A 16,493-nucleotide genomic window follows, 5' to 3' on the forward strand; every position below is an offset into this window, starting at 1 on the left:
CAAGCCTGTGGCTTAAAGCTCTCCTTGTCTTGCATATTTGTCTCTAAATCACAAGACGCTCTGTGATTTCCTTAGGAGGCCCAGAACTGAAACTCACTGAAACACTTTTCTTCTTCTCTTTCTATGAGGCCCATCAGTTCTCCATCTCCCGAGAACGTGATAGTCCCCATCCGTCTTACCCCCATCAAGCACAACCCCAGAGGCTGTCACCCCTGGGTGTTTCCAGTTGGTGCCATCGATGCCAGCAGAGGTAGCAGGGAGACCCTCCTGGAGGGGGGCACGGAAAGGTTCCAGCCTTCGGCCAGGTCGCTGATCACCCCACGACACAAGTGGGCTGGAGTAAAGGCCAAAGTGGGCTTTTCTCATCTGACATGCTTGCTCCTTCTTTCCTCCTCTGGAAACCTGCCTCAGGGTTCAGCCTTTGAGCCTGATCCCTTCCATAGGGTGAGGGACAAGAAGTGCTCCGTACCAGCAGGAGAAAAAGTGAGTAGAGCCAGCTTCCCTCTGCTCTTGATGTGTGTTTAATTAAATCAGTTCCTTTCAAATCCAAGATTTTGTGAGACCGAACCCCTGCAAAGGAACCCAGACGTCTCTCCAAGGAGATGAGCTGCTGCCGGAGCCATGGTGTAGCAGGTTGCAGGGGCCGGACTAGGAGGGACTGTTCCCTTGCAAGAAATGTTGGACGGGGAAGGGAAAGGTGTAGCTATTTTCTCACTTAGAGCTGGAGACGGTGGAGGCCATTTGAAAGGTCAGGGGTAGGTTCTGTGTTTCCTGCAGCGTTTCTGGCAGCTGGGCAGCCTTAGCAGCCACCAGCTCCTTGAGTCCTGCCTGTCCAGGGACCTTGCTCCAAATGCTGCTGGAAGATTAGAGACCAGCTCATGGATAACAGGTGACAATGAGGCAGGGGATACCATCCCAGAGGAGACTCTGGAAGGGCTATTCACACGGAGGAAATTCAGCCTTTAGACTTAAGTCTACCTCGGGCAGCCTGAGTTTGTCGGATGGAAGTCCAGATGTCTCTGCTGGCTTTCAAGGAGCCTTGAATTTAATGGCATTAACCCGACAGGCTAATACCATAGGCACGGGGGCCATGGGGTGTCCCATTGCCTGCAGGCCACGGGCTACCTCCATCAGTACAATGCCATGTCTCCCTTCCTACCTCTGGGTTAGAGCCACCACGATGAGGTGACAAAGTCTAAATCTCCAGGATCGGCGTCCTCACAAGGTATGGCTGAATTCAGGCGAGGGGAGGTCCCTGCTCACCGCGATGGCACACCAGACAGGGATGGTGTCCCCAGCCGCACTGACACCCGCTCCACCACACTGAAGATGCAGAGGTGCTTGCCCGTTATTTTGAGGAGCGATGCGGTGTAGGAAGAGCCGCTGTGGGTTGAGAAGGCCAGAGCCAGGCTGGCTAGAGCTGGCAATCCTCACCTCCTGTCACCTCATTCCTTATCAGTGTGCGGCGGGTCAGTCAGCTAGGGGACGTGCCAGCAGGTTATCGGCCCATCCGATCTGTGAAGGACGGAGATGAGGAAGATGAGGACAGGTCACAGCAGACCTTGGTGGCATGGGCTTATCCCGCTGTCTGGGACCTCAGCAGTGGGATAGGGCTCTTCTCCTCCACCCTTCCAGCCAGGCTATTCCTCACCAGGAGAGCTCTCCTGCATTCACATTGCAAATCCTTACTTTGTATTAGAGGGAGAGCCACTGATCCGCATCGTACCTTGGGAGGCAAAAGATCTTCTATGCCCAAGCCGAAGGGAATGACTGGACCTGATGCTGTTGTTGCAAACAGAGCCCTTGGCCGTGCCAAACTCTTGGCCGGAGGGAGCTGCAAGTGTGCAGAAGGGAGGAATGTCTGTGGGATATCACTTCAGCAGTGCCTCATCTCTGGTTGTGAGGATGAGGCAGGTGGTGTTTGCATCTGCACCTGCTTTCTCCAAACTGGGATTGTGTGCCCTGGACAGGACGGGGCCAGAAGAAGGGGGTGTAGAAGAGCCAGCTGCCGTGACAGGGGCAGACCAAATTCACAGCCAGCACATGTGTGCGTCGTGGTTTAACCCCAGCCAGCAACTAAGCACCACGCAGCTGCTCACTCCCTCTCCCTGCACCCAGTGGGATGGGGGAGAGAATCGGAAAAAAAAAGTAAAACTTGTGGGTTGAGATGAGAACGGTTTAACAGAACAGAAAGGAAGAAACTAATAATGATAATAATAACAATAATAAAATGACAATAATAATAAAAGGATCGGAATATACAAAACAAGCAATGCACAATGCAATTGCTCACGGCTCACCGACTGATGCCCAGTTAGTTCCTGAGCAGCGATCCGCCCCCTGCAGCCAACTCACCCAGGTTTATATCTGGAATACCCCTTTGGCCAGTTTGGGTCAGCTGCCCTGGCTGTGTCCCCTCCCAACTTCTTGTGCCCCTCCAGCCTTCTTGCTGGCTGGGCATGAGAAGCTGAAAAGTCCTTGACTTTTAGTCTAAACACTACTTAGTGACAACTGAATACTTCAGTGTGTTATCAACATTCTTCTCATACTGAATCCAAGACGTAGCACTATACCAGCTACTAGGAAGAAAATTAACTCTATCCCAGCCGAAACCAGGACAGTGTGCGAGGCCAGAAATCACAGCAAAGACCCCACCAAGCATGTTCTGTGCTAGGGGTTAGGCATCCCACTCAGGTCCTGACCCTGGGCACCTCCGCTGTGGGCTGCGCTTCAGAGACAGCCCGGCTCCTGGGAGCGACTCGCTGCCCTCTCTCTAGCCTTTCCTTGCACAACGTCCCCATCTGCTCACTCCTCCTTGGAAAGTGCAAATTGCCCTTGTACGGTGAGCAATCCCAGACAGTCCTCAAAGAACTGCTGCTGCCTTTGGGGCCTGAGCTCGTTCCCTGACGCTGGCTGTGACCCATCATCCCCGTAGAAGGGACTGGACATCCCCATCTGTAGCTAGGGTTGCCCATGGTCTTCGTTGTAGCTCTTCTCCCAGGGCCCCAGCCATCTTCCCGCACTCTCCTTGACACCCAAAGAGCCCGTGCTGATCTCTCCGTGCTGAGACGGCACAGTTTCTTGAGCTCCCAGCTCTCCTCATGGACATCCCCACCCCTCCCAACCTCCAAGCTGTAATTCAGCTTAGGTCGAAGAGGGAAACATGATTGCTAAGGGTGAGTTTCATCATTGCGAGTAGCTTTGATTTAGGGCCTGCCTTCTGGTCTAGCTGATAGGCACTGGTATACCTCAGCATACCCAGACTGGTCCTGCGTGCTGAGGGCTGCAGTCCAGCTACTGCAAGTTGTGGGGTTGAGTTGAGCTGCTGGGCTGAGCTGTTGGGTGGCTCTAACCAAGGTGGTTTGGCAGCCACCAAAGAAATAGCCCAGTCAGGCAAGTGTCTGAAGCAAAAGAGGGAGGATCTGCCCCCAAATCTGCTTGTGAGGGATGCAGCGATAGACAGGGCATCCCGAGTCGTGACCTTGGAGGACTGGGAAAGGGCCTGGCTGAAGAGCCTGTGGACTACGTGACCAAAGTCCACCTGTATGCATTGCTCTCCAGCTGGAAAAAGCCTGTTTCGGCTGCAATTACTCCTTCAGTGATTTGCAACATCTTTCCACTGGGAGAGCGTCTTTGTACCTGTTCAGCCACTTTGTGTTATGTGGGCTGTGGTATTTTAAATTCAGGATTAGGTACGCTAAACTCAGATTTATTATCTCGCGGACACAGAGCCTCGCATCAGGAATGAGCCACAGCAGGATCTCCCAAGCTTTGCCTGCTGAAATGTTTCCAACCACATCCAATTTCCTGGATTAGGAGCCGTCTGCGAGGCTCCGGCTCCTGCTGACTCCAGAATCTCTGCTTTCATTAAATCAGTATGGAAATATGTTCCCCAGTGGTGAAGATAATCCTGCAAATGTTATCAAAGGGTACCTGGACAAGGTGCTTGATCCGGGCGAGCCTGAAGTTACAGCTTGGGGAAGCGGGAATGACTCCTGCTCATGCTAATGACACCGGGATGTGTTAAACACACCTCAAAGCGCATCCCGGGAGCTCCCCAAATCCGTGCTCCCCACCTCCTCCCCTGCACCTTTGGCCGCTCTCCTTGGGCTCTGTCTCACCTCTGGGGTGTAAACCTTCCCTGGGCACAGCATTTGGTGGGGAAGGGAGCGCTCCGGGTCTGCCAGCCGGGGTGGGATCCCTGCGGCTGCGGGACGGGCACAGCATCCTGGCCGGGAGGGCAGGGAGGGAGCCGGGTGCTGGGTCGCAGCCACGGGCAGCAGGATCAGCCTGCGTCAGCCCATGGAGATGGTTGTGCCAAGCCGTTCGAGTGCTCTTCTAGCACGCAAGAATCGTGAGAAGCCGTCCGCTGATCGGGGTTAGCTCCTCCGCCTGGGTGATAGGCAGGAGGACTCCTCGCCTGACGGGGCTAGAAATGCTGACAACACAGCAAAAAACCGCCAAGCCTTCGATTAACTTGGGTGTGAAGGATCCTGACTGCGAGGCTGGAGCAGTGGAGTTAGCAGATCTTTAATCCCAGCCAGGCAGTGACTGGTCGGGAAGGCTTCAGGCCGTTTGCATTTCAGTTGAAGGGCACTTGGCCCAGGATGGCACAGCAAAGGTAAATCAAGGAGGGGCAGCCTGATGCTTTAGGAAAGCACGTTCTTGGTCTTGACACAGAGAGGTTGCTCGCAATGACGCGGCCTGGACTGGGTGGTTGCTGCACGTAGAGTATTTCCAGGAGCTGCAAACGCAGGTTAAGAAAAGCCTTGCAGCAGGTCGGGCAATCGCTGCCGAGCCAGAGGGCTACAGCAGATCGGGGAGGGCTGGGAGGTGAACGGAGTAAGGGTTAAGTCCTCCTGTAGGCAAAGTACAATTAGGGCAACTTTGTACAATTGTACAACTCTGCCACGCAGTTTGAAACTGATAATATTTTTCTTATTTAAAGAAAATGGGAAATCAACTTCTGACCGGTGGCGTGAATTTCCAATTTTCTTTAAATAAATCGAGTTGAAGAAATAGAAAGAAAGGAAAAGGTAGAAGTGAAAATGAGTTGGGGTGCAGCATGCATTGTTCAGGCTGTGCGGGCACTGCAGGCAAGGCTTCAAACCTACCCTTTAAGAAATGACATGTTTCGAAAGGAGAGCTACAAGCTCAGCAATTGCTGACTATAGAGGGGAAAACATTGCCATCGCTTGTCTGGATGTTGGCTAATGACTTCCAGAGGGCCTGCAACGTAAGTCCAGTGCCACCACTGCAGGAGAGAAAGGGAATACTGTGCTAAAATATGATGCTAAGGAATATTCCTGGGCTGCTGGTTAGTGCTGGGAGTTCAAGGGCAAGGAAATGCAGCTCCATGCGGGAGGGTCAGATGTTTCGGCACTGATGTGCCGGAGCAGCAGAGCTGCAGGCTATCGACTGACTGTGGCCGCCGGCTCTGCACTGCTGTAATACCCAAATTGTGTACTTGCAGTGCCTTAGAAACCTGCCATTTATTAAGCCTATTTCAAGCCTAGAAATGACCTGCTGAGGCATATTCCCTGTCTTGGGTTGTTGTCTGTTAAAGTGACTTTTGAGACACGCAGGGCAGAGGTTTGTTTGTTGTACTTAATATGCAAACTGTAAGTGGATGCTGTGTTTGAACATGTTACTGTAACTCAGATGCTGGTTTCAGCTCTTCCAAGAAAAAGTGCTCCGGAGAAGTATGTTCATGGAATACAGGCACGTTCTCCTGGAACACCCTTGAGACCGAAACTCAGCCGCATGCCATTTTTCAGCGAGTGTAAAAACCAGTGTGGAATGATAATCCTGAAGAAAAGGGTTACCTTGAGTAGGCTTTGCTGGCAGGAATGACAAAGAAGCCCGAGAACACCCTTTTTTTTTGTGCATGCAAAGTGGTACCTAGGGTGTAGGCTGTGATATTAGTCTCCACACATGGCAGAAACGGCATCAGAGCTGCTCGGGAGGTGGTGCCAGCAGGGAGCCTGGAGCACGTCAGGTTTTTCTCACTGAGACGTACCCCGCGTGGGCCATTGCATCTGCTTTGGCAAACGCGTTTGTCTGCAGCCAGCCCACGAGCCAGCATCGGGGGCACATCTCATGCTTGGAGAGCCTCCAAAGCACATGGGACCACAAGGCATCAGCACAGCCGAGCTGAAGCCAAGGCAGGCGAAAGGCCAACTTGGCCTTTCTGAGGGGCAATGGGGCCCCGCCAGGCAGCAAGAGCTGGAGAAAAGAGAATTGCCTTGGGCGGACAGGCTCCTGCCCTCCCTTGGGGTCCTGCGGGTGGCGCAGCTCATCATTCCCCATCATTCCTGGCAGGGGCAGCACCCCAAAACCAGTGCAGCCCGGGACTCTCCTCCACTGCTTGACCGGGGACTCCCCAAACCCCCAAAACTCCCTCGGGGGGTTTCAGTAGCGTGTGCCATCCCTCACTTGGTGCCCCAAACACTTTGGCGGTACTGAGCCTTGTTAGGCAGCTGCTGTCTGCCACCCTACAGCCAGCTGGAACCATCACCCTCTCACTAGTAAGCTGTCTGTTATCTGCCGGGATCAGCTGCTGAAATGGGAGGGTGTTTCGGCAGGGCTTGGCACCCTCCCTTCCCCGGAGGCTCGTACTATTTGGGGAGAGAAAGCGCAGGGCGCTCCTCTCCGATGCTATCGCAGTTTGGAGGCAGTGGAAAGCACTGGGATGCGTCATCCCTTGCAACGCTGGTGGTTCCCCCCTCCTTGCAAGGGCACCCAGGCACCCTCCGGGGCCGGTGGGCACACATGCACATCACTGCTGTCGTGAGGCTGTGTCGCTCTTTCGGGAGTTTTTGCAAGCGGATCTCTCTGAGGAAGCCCTTTGCAGAGCCACCCCTACCCCTGCCAGCAAGCACGTCCATCCATCATCATGATGTCCCACCAAAGGCCTCGCTCTTCCTCACCTCTGGCTTCTCCAGCTTCCTCTGCTCCCCGGGGCAGAGAGAAGGTGCTGAAGCACCCCGCCGACACCAAAGCTGGGCTTTGCCTGCCTGCAGCACTCGGGAAGAGCCGGCCTTGGGTGCTCAGCCCAGTCCAGGTGTCATCTGTCCACACCTTATGGCAAAGGATAGGGTCCACGCTTGGGATGTCCTCAGTTCTCTCCTCCAGATGCGGAGCTGGGGCAGGTTCATGACAGCAGCTGGTGGGATGGGAATACAGGCTGTTTCGTCAGGAGCACGAGCTCCCGCTCCCGCAGCCCTGGCGGCACAGACGTATCCTCCCTCTCTTCTGCCCTGTGCTCCAGGGTTGGGCTCCTCAGCCTTTCTCAAACAAAAGACCTTCTCATTTTTCTGGAAGAAAGCCAAGGACCAGCTCACATCCCAGCAGAACTGGGTGGCTTGGGAGAAGGTGGGGGGAAGCATGTTGATGCACTTAGCACCAAAATAAACGACATGGCTTTGTTCTATGGGATCATAGTCTTGCTCTCGTTATAATGGACATTGAGGCTGAGCACTGACAAACTCCTGACTTTGGCTGGGGGCGCAGATCTTGACATGCCAACTGACTGCCCGGCCATGTGCACGGGCGGGGGGCTTTTCTTTGGGGCAACTTTGAGGATTTTACAAAGCATTGTTGGCCCATGCGCTCTTGGTTGAGAGGCGTTTCGGTAGGGAGTAGGGTCACGGATGGGACAAGGGGTTGGTTAGACATAATGTCAGCTTCTGCTTGGCCTCTTCGCAGCAGGACCCTGGGGGAAGAGGGACGGACATTCACTTGCAGCATCCGCGCACCAGTGATTTGGTGGCAAGCTCGCAGCATGAAGCCTGCTCTTCTCTCCCAGCGCAGAATGTAAGGGAGAGTCCATCAGCCAGCCAGGTATTTTTGGGTGTACCCTATATACCCCATAGGTAGTCAGTCTGTGGGGCATACATCGTGGGGTGGGTCAGCGCCGTCTGTTCAGCTCACAGCAGGTTCACCAGATACACCGTGAGGCCAAGGGCTGCTGCGCCGGCGGGAGGCTCAGCCCTTACACCCCGGGGTGCTGATGCCAGAGACTCCCCCAGCGCTCGGAAGGGCATTAATGCATTTAGCTTCTCTCTTGGAAAAAGCAAAGTAAATGGCTGCAAGGGAGTGCAGCCCAGAAGGGGAGGGCAGAAGGCACTGCCTGAGGACGGGGGAAGGCACTGGGCACATCCCTGTGGGCTTGATGAGACAGAAGCATCGAGGAGCAGAAGTGGGACCCCTGTGAAGCTCCTACCTGGGCAGACGGGCATTTATCACTTCGCCTTGGCTCCAGCTACTGATGACGGTTACCCAACAGGGTTACTAAACCTGCCTGACTTCCCCTTCTGCTTCAGACTCTGGGCTGGTGACAACATTTTGGAGATCACATTGACATGGTTCACGTGGTGTCCCCTGGCTCTGGAGGGCTTGTTCACGCCTGTTCACCCTCATCCTGCAGGTCCACAGCCTTAAGTCCTACAGTCTAAGAATTTTCTTGTGCAGGGTGGATTAGCTTCAAAAACCCTGGACATCTGAGAGGTACTGGCCTCCAGGCCCTCAGGCATTTGCTCCAGAAGCAGGCGACAGGCGGGATGTGTCATTTCCATTCCCACCGAAGCAAACAGGGAAAACCAGGGAGGTTCTCCCAGCCCCTGCACTGGCTAAATTTAGTCAGGCAGGTTCAAGCTGTAATATAATGCACCTCCTCCCATTCAAAGGGAGGATGGGGAGATGAGAGTAGTCCCTAGGTCAAGTCCATGATAAGGAGGTAACCTTAGAGGGAAAGCAATACCCCTACAGGGTCTGCTGTTGTGTAAACTTGCCCCAAGCGGGACAGGCTTTTTGCAGGACCCAGCCCTAAGCCAAGCTCTGGGCGAGGTGTCCCCCAGTCCAGGCAGGGTGAGCATCTTGGGCTTGCTTCACTGGCTCTGCCGCCCGAGAGCTCCTGGAAGGAGCAACCCGAGGACCACTGCTGGGTTGGGCTGGAGCAGCGTGAGCTTGGTGCTGGGCAGCCCCAAGAGAAGGCCACTTCTTTAGAGCTCAGTTTTGGCACCCCGCGGGGTGCCTGCCAGCCCAGGGGCATACGGAGAGGTCCAGAAACAGGGGCCTCCCTGCACACCCCTTGAGGAGTGCCAAGCTGGTGTCTGTTCAGGATAAGAGCCGTCGGGGAGGGAAGTCTCCCTGGGCAGGCAGGCATCAGCCGTGACTTTCCTGGAGAGGAACAAGCAGGGGGCAAAAGCCCCAGCCCTCCCCAAATGCCCCCCTGCTTAACAATAGCACTGTCAGCAAGGACTTGGACTGCATGGCAGGGCTCCCCGTGGCCTTCGGGGACTTAGCTAACCCCTGACGAGACGCAGGGAGACATGCCATTCTGACAGTCCTTCCCGCTTCGGAAACAAAGGCGTTTGTCTCTCTTTGTGGCGGTCTGTTTATTTGGGGGAAAGGGAAGGAAAAACAGCAGAGAGCAGAACGGAGCCTTGCCCCACGTGGTGCTTTATTCGACCGCCCTGGGGGTGCGAGCTCAGCTTCGTGGGCAGGGAAGGTTTTACCTGCCGAGCAAGTTGAGGAGGAGGACCTGCGCCCATGAGCAGGCACGGGAGGCAAAGCAGTGGCTGGGAGAAGGACCCGGTGGGACTGGTAGGGCAGGGCTGCTGGGGGCCAGCCCTACAAGTGGACAGGACCGCTTCCCCAGCCATGAAGGTTTGAGTCCAAGGAGAGTGGCCAAAAACACAAGCAGCCTGCCAAAAACTGCGAAGGCACTCAGCCTTCCCTAGCTGGCTCCCCACCGATGATAAGAGGTGACCCCACTTGGTCCAGGCGCCCATCCCACCTTCCCTAGGGGTTGGTCCCCTCTCCAAATGGCCCAGCCAGTCTCTTGGCTTGGATGCCATAGAGAAAACAGGGCTGCTGCTCCCCCTCTCCTCCTCCTCCTCCTCCTCCTTCTGCTGTGCTGAAGGCTGTGGAGGGAGGACTGCCCGCCTCGCCTCGCCGCCCCACGGAGCTCAACACTCCCAGCTGGTGGGCGAAGGTGCTCCTGAACTTGCTTGACAGGTAAAACCTTCCCTCCCTGTGAAGTCTCTCCCTGCGTTTATGACTGCCTGCCTCTGAGCCAAGGATGCCTTTTTGGCAGTTCCAGGAGTGGGCCCGGCTGGGTGCGGAGCACTGGTTTTTCTCTGGGATTTTATTACTTGCTGCGTTTCTCAGGGTGTCTCAGTTGGCTTTCCTTCAAACTCTCCATCGTTTCATGGCTATCCGCTCTCTTCCTTCCCCCAGCCCTGCACGGACCCCACGTACGGCAGGGAAACCACAGACCGCACCTCTCAAAAATCTCTCTGGCCGAAACACCCGCTACTGAGCTTCACTGCAACCGCCACGTAGACTGAGCCATGTAGCATCCTTGTGACGCAGCCGGTGGGTCGGGGAGGAGACGGGGGGGGGGCTCATGCAGGACCTCTGCTGCTGCTGTGCTCCCATCTCCTCCCGCTCTCTGGCTGGCTGTGCTGGGAACCTGTCACACCAGTGCCAATACTATCTCTTGCTGGGCAATGGGGCTGAGCCCCACACCCTGGCGTCGGGCCGCCTAGCCACATGTCCTGGGCTACCCGTTGCCTGTCCCTCTGCCTCGTGATTACTGCTTGCCTGCAGGGACCCCTCAGGGCAAGGGAGCGGTTTGACCACCCTGGGTCCAGGTGAGACCCTCCAAGGAGCCCCACTGAGGCCGGTGTGTCTGTCCTTGCTGCTCAGACCCTCCAAGCACAGCCCTGGAGCTGAATCAGAGAGAAAGGAGCAGAGAGCCCAGGACTGATGTTCATCTCCAGATGTCTGGGGCAGCCCTCTGGCAGGGCAGGGTGCTGTGCTAGAGGGATCTGGTCTCACCAAACACCAACCTTCATCTCTTCTTGCCTTGCGCAATGTCCACGAGGCTGAGGCTTCCTGAAAAACACCTCCTCAAGTTCCCAGGGAAGCCCTGTGAGCTTCCGATAGCCTGGACCGAGAGGATCTTTAGGTACTGCAAGCTGTTAAAGGATTCGCAAAGGTGCAAGAGGATAGGAACCGACAGCAGCCGTTCTCACTTTGGGGCAACTCTGTCCTTTGGGAAAAGCAAACCTGTTAGTCCCAGTTCCTGCATATATTGTGACCTGAGCAATGTCAGGATCTGTGCTGGGACTGGTTCATTCAATGCAATGGGGTTGTTAAACCCTTGGCCGGGGGGAGAGGCCGCTGCAATCACTTGGTGAGGCTGGATGCGACTGCATGGGGCCATGGGATGCTGGAGGAGCAGCTGTGGTGCCTCTTGGGCACATAAAGGGATTTGAGATGAAGGCTAGAAGGTGGGCTGCTGTGCCTATAAGGCTGCTAGCTGTCATGAGAAGGAGATGGCTTGCAGAAAGACTTTCTTTCTCCAAAGAGCAATGACTAATGCTGGGAAGCCATCACACCCCATGTTTTGGGACACGGGAATGGGGGCCAAAGGGAAGTGTCATTTAGCCCTGGAGAAAAAGGACAGTGGAAGATGGGGATGAAACCTTGTCCCTAGAACCAGGGCCTCCTCCTTCAAACCTAATAATAAGTCCCTAGTTGAACAAGGGTATTCCCAAACTATGTCTGTACAGCTCTGCAGTGAAGCCCAGGGCACTGGGCCAGCTGGAGCAGCTCTGCCGGAGGAAACCTAACCCCTCCACTCACATACCCACCCTTGGGGATCACAGCACTGCTGCCGTTTGGGTCAGGCCAGCCTCAAAAATGTCAGGTTCATCTTTCTTGAAAGCAGACAACATAAGTGAAGAGCATGACTGACCAAAGCTGGTGAGCTGCAGCTGCCCGGGGGATGCTCTCGAGGACTGGCCCTGGATGCTGACCAGCTCCCCACCAAGTTACCATTTCCCCTTTGGGAAACAGGCACTCTCCGACTGCAGAAAGGTCAGGCTGTGCCCGGCATGCAGCTGCGTCTCAGCTCAATTGGGGGACAGATGGTTTTACCCCTCAGAGTGAAACTGAGATGCTGGGCTTTGCGCTGCTATTCCCAGAAGCAGAAGTGGGTGAGGATGCTCAGCCGTGTTGCGAGCTGGCCGTCCCTCTTGCAGGCAGGAGGGTGGCTGCTGGCTCAGAGCGATACTCCCCACGGGGAAACGGGATGCTTTCCGAGAAAGGTAGGCTCTCGGCAAGCAGCGTGCCAGCAGCACGCTCTGGGCAGGGGCGAGAGCTGCTGGAGATAGGGTTTGCTGGGCATGTGCTCGCCCTTTCCAGGAGAGACTCGCAAATGGCTCAGAAAATTTTGCTTCCTTGGGATTTTTTGGCCTGGCACGGGTCTGCCCAAGGCAGAACAACACCCCTGTGTGTTTGCAGGGCCTCCCTCTGTCCCAAATGCCCAGGGAAGGGGGTCTCAGGCCAGCCCTGCAGAGCCCCAGCACTGTGCCAGGGTGCAGGTACGTGCAATGGGCAGGAAAGGATGAATCCCACGGGAAGGTGGAAAGCAGGACATGCACTATGGTTGACACCTGAGCTTACCTTTTTTTTTTTTTAACTTTCTGGGGGTGTTTCTAAAGATGAGATACTCTTTGGTCTCTCCAAGAGGCTGAAACCTGAAATGCACTGCTTTTCTTTCTTTTTTAATGCAAAGTTGTTCAGTCTTCTGGGATGCGTGTGCATGCTTCTGGGAACACCATGACATCCACTAAGGAGAATCACCCAGCTCTGTAATACCAGGGACCAGGCCTCAGCAGCACCAGCAGAGCTGATGGGAATGCAGGCGTAGGAGCGTGGCACAAAAGGCAGAGTCAGAGCTGGCCTGGCCAGAGGGAGAGAGGATGGCGCGTGAGCAAGCGGTGCTTTGGGGATGAGAACGGGGATCCCGAGACCTCTCAAGGCATCTCCTCCCCAGGGATGTACCACACTGCACTGCTCCTGCCTCCACCGAGCTGAGGGAGGAGGATGCTCAGGGCACACCAACACCCACCACTCCTTTTCGGTAGCCACAGCACCCTCCCCACTTCTGGGTCGTCCCCCACCAGAACAGTTTCGAGTGGATGTTTAGCAGGGTGCTGGCACGCTGGCCGTTATCACAGCAAAACTGGGTGCCTGGAGGAAGCCCTGCCTCTCCCCGACACCTCGCGAAGGTGCCTCCCCAGGCTCCCGTTGCCGGTAGCATCCCAACGCCACGCCGGCTGCAGGTGGACCGAGTCCCCGGTCTCCTCCGTCTGCAACCGGAGCAAGCACCGACAGGCCCCAGCTCCCCAGCACGCCTTCGCCCAGCCGGTGTGGTTCAGCTCTGCCTGCAGAGGAGCAGAGAGCTCCCTCTCCGTATTGCACCCAGGTGCCAAGCCTGACTCCGCTGCCGGCCGTGCCCGTGGGCCACCTCACCGCAGCCCCGGCTCTCCCGGGGCTGGGCAACGCCACGGCGGCAACCTCGCTGGCGTGGTGGTTGCCTTGCTCTGGCTGAGCGTCTGTGGCCTCCTCCTGTTGAAACATCACCCCTCGAGGGCAAACCAGCCGGGCACCGGCGAAAGAGCTGGGCTGAAGGTGAGGGCTGCCATTACAACAGCGAGGCTGCCTACGTGCAGCTTCCCAGCATCGCGCAACCACGGTCCCAGGCGTTCTCCTTCCCCCTGCCTGGCCCAGGCCCGCGTAGCTGCAGAGGAGAAGGGGCACTGCCCGGCTGCGCTGTGAAATCTGGCCGCTCACCCAGCCTGGATCAATAATTGCCCTCCACGTGGATCTGGAAATGGGCACCGCACATGGGTTTGGGATTGCTGCACCCCTCGGAAGGGGTTGCGGATGGCCCTTTTCCTCAACCCGCTGCTCCAAACTTCAGGTCTGATTCATAGAGATTTAGGCACCTGAAACTGCTGCTAAGGGTTTTTCAGCAGTGCCTGAACAGATGAGGTCCTCCTTCGCTTTGACTTGGATAGGCAAAGAAATGTGCTACAGGCCTGGAAAATAGAAATTGCGATTCTTGTAGCAGTGCAGCCGATGGAGCAGCAAGTAAAGCAGCGAGCAGGGTGTCTGGCGTTCATCAAGGGATGATGAAGAACTGCGTAAGACAACTATTGAAGGGAGGATGATGTGCAGACTGGAAAACATACATCTATAGCACTGAAACTATAGGGCGTAGATGGAGGGCATGGTCCCACTAAAAGCAGCTGGAAGCATGACAGAAGATGCCAAGCGACAGCGCGGCACAGCCCGGCACAGAAGGAGCCGATTAAGTGTGCACAAAAGGGAGCCGTGACTTGGATGCAGACTGCAGGGCTGTCAGCCACATTGTACGCTGTTTACTGTCCAGGACACAGCCTTGTGCTCGCCAGTAACCAGGCTCTCCTGAGCAGAGATGCTTGCGTGACCAAGCCGCTGCCGACCGGAGCTGTGGGGGGAAGCGAGGATGGGCTGTGATGAGAAACAGCTCCGGAGCGGAGAGCTGCAGCCGCAGGGTGGCTGGCTGCACCCGGGGTGCCAGCAGTAGTTAGGGGCCCTGCGGTGTCGACAACGGCCAGCGAAAGAAGCTGACGCCCAGAGAACAGTCAAAATTGTCTGTGGTTATAAATCTGGCTTTTCAGCTCTCGGGAAGGGGCCTTGTTCAACAACTCAGAGGAACGCAAGTTTTGAACGTGTGAAGGGACAGGACTTCACACTCTTTTCCCAGCCAGCTGCCATTTATCAACCCATATTTTTGTGAGCGAGCTGACATCGGCCAAGATGACACCCCAGACCATCCCATCCTGCTCCCCAACCTTCAGCTGTTCACCCCTGCCTGGCACAGCCTCCTCTCTTGTGGTGAAAGCATTCCTGTCGCTGAGCATCAGACTGATGTGAAAATAACTGAGTTTTTTGCAGCAGCAGCTCACGTTGGGTTTGCAGATCTATGGAGCAACTCTGACATGGAACCTCCCACTCCTTCCCTCCTACTGAGACAGACAGACAGACAGGAGGCTCAGGCAACAGTGAAAGCGAGGTCTACTGGAAAGCAATTTCAGCTGCACTTCTTTCTATCCAGTTGCATTTTTTTCCTTTTACCATGCCCAGCACCGAGGCCTCTAGGTATCACGCAGCTGTGTGTGAAAGGACAGGGTAACAACGGGTCTTGGTGGGATGGATGGTGGCAGGGGATGCACAGCTCACACTCCGTTTGTCTGAGGAACTGACAGGCAGTGGAGCCCCTCGTAGTTGCAATAGAAAGGAAAAAGGAAAGAGAACATTTGACATGAATATTATGAAATGAAAGAAAAATCTGGTGTCAATTCACTCCAGCCAGCATAACGGGAACACAAGGCAGAAGCCTCCTGCATCTAGATTTATTTTCAGCCTAGAGAACAACAGTCCAGGAGATGGGAGAATGAGAGCCCAAGACAGATGACTTACTACAGATGTCTAATTTACTTATTGTACCTGGCACAGCATCCAAGTTCAAGAGACAAGGAGCAGATAAGGATGATCCTTTGCAGATGCCTTACTCTTCTGCAGTACAGCCCATTGCCAGGGCAGGAGGAAGAAATACGGGTAGTGGACAGGATGCCTCCACGTCACTGAGCTTGGAGGTTTGCTGCCAGAAGAAGTCCCAGGGTAGCTCACAGAGTCCTTTTCCAGGGAGTTGTATTTCTTCCTAAGTCACTACAGAGATCAGACAGATTTTCCTGCTGCTGTTTGTGTCCCATTGCTGGAGACGCTGTTCCGGAAAGCTTACAACACGCCTGAAGTCATAATGGCAGAGTTTTGTATTGCATCAACAAGCAGCAGCAGGGGATCTGTCTCAGACCCTCCACTTAAAAGATGGGCCAGCCAGGGCCATGTGCTACTTGCAATGACCAGCCACCTCCATCCCTGGATTGACCTGAGGAACAAGTGTGCTCCAGTAGGAAGGACTGTTCTGCTGCTGCCGGGTCATCAGCAAGAGACGAGTAACCTTTGGGATGAGGAAGACCACTTCTGTAGAGAGTTCTCCTGAGCATTCTTAACATCAGGCTGCCCGAACAGATAACTGAGAAGAAAGCAGCTCAAAAACCTGCACCAGCAGGTAGATTTCCAGCAACATTGGCTCAAGGGCATTCAGAGTTGCCTGTGACCAAACAGGAGTCAAACACGGTGTGGGACTGCTCAGTGACACAGGTCCTTTCACCCCTGAAATTGTTGAGGGAAGGCAACTAATGAGACTGTGGTGGATTACAAGGCTGTGAGCATCGGGAAGCTCAGCCTAAACACAGCTTACGCTCTCCACTGAAGGAGTATGGCCACCCCATCTCCTGACACGTGTCAATCTCCAGGTGAGCAAGGCTGTGGCAGGCACACGGTCCCCTAGTTGTACTGGCGTGCTGAACGGGAGCGTACTGCCATTCTTCACATCCGCACCCCCAAAATTTGCGAGCGCACAAACAGGGACTGGCTCTGCTCAGAGTTAGCTGAATCGGCAACTTCCACGCATTAGGCCAGAGGAGGACACCATGTCAGGAACACCTCTGTTTTGTGAGGAAAGGGCACCTTGCCAGGGCCGATCAACATTGTCCTAGCAGGTGGGAAATCTCTAATCTACTGCC

The sequence above is a fragment of the Aquila chrysaetos genome, chromosome 17 (genome assembly GCF_900496995.4).
Source record: "Aquila chrysaetos chrysaetos chromosome 17, bAquChr1.4, whole genome shotgun sequence".
Taxonomy (NCBI): Eukaryota; Metazoa; Chordata; class Aves; order Accipitriformes; family Accipitridae; genus Aquila; species Aquila chrysaetos.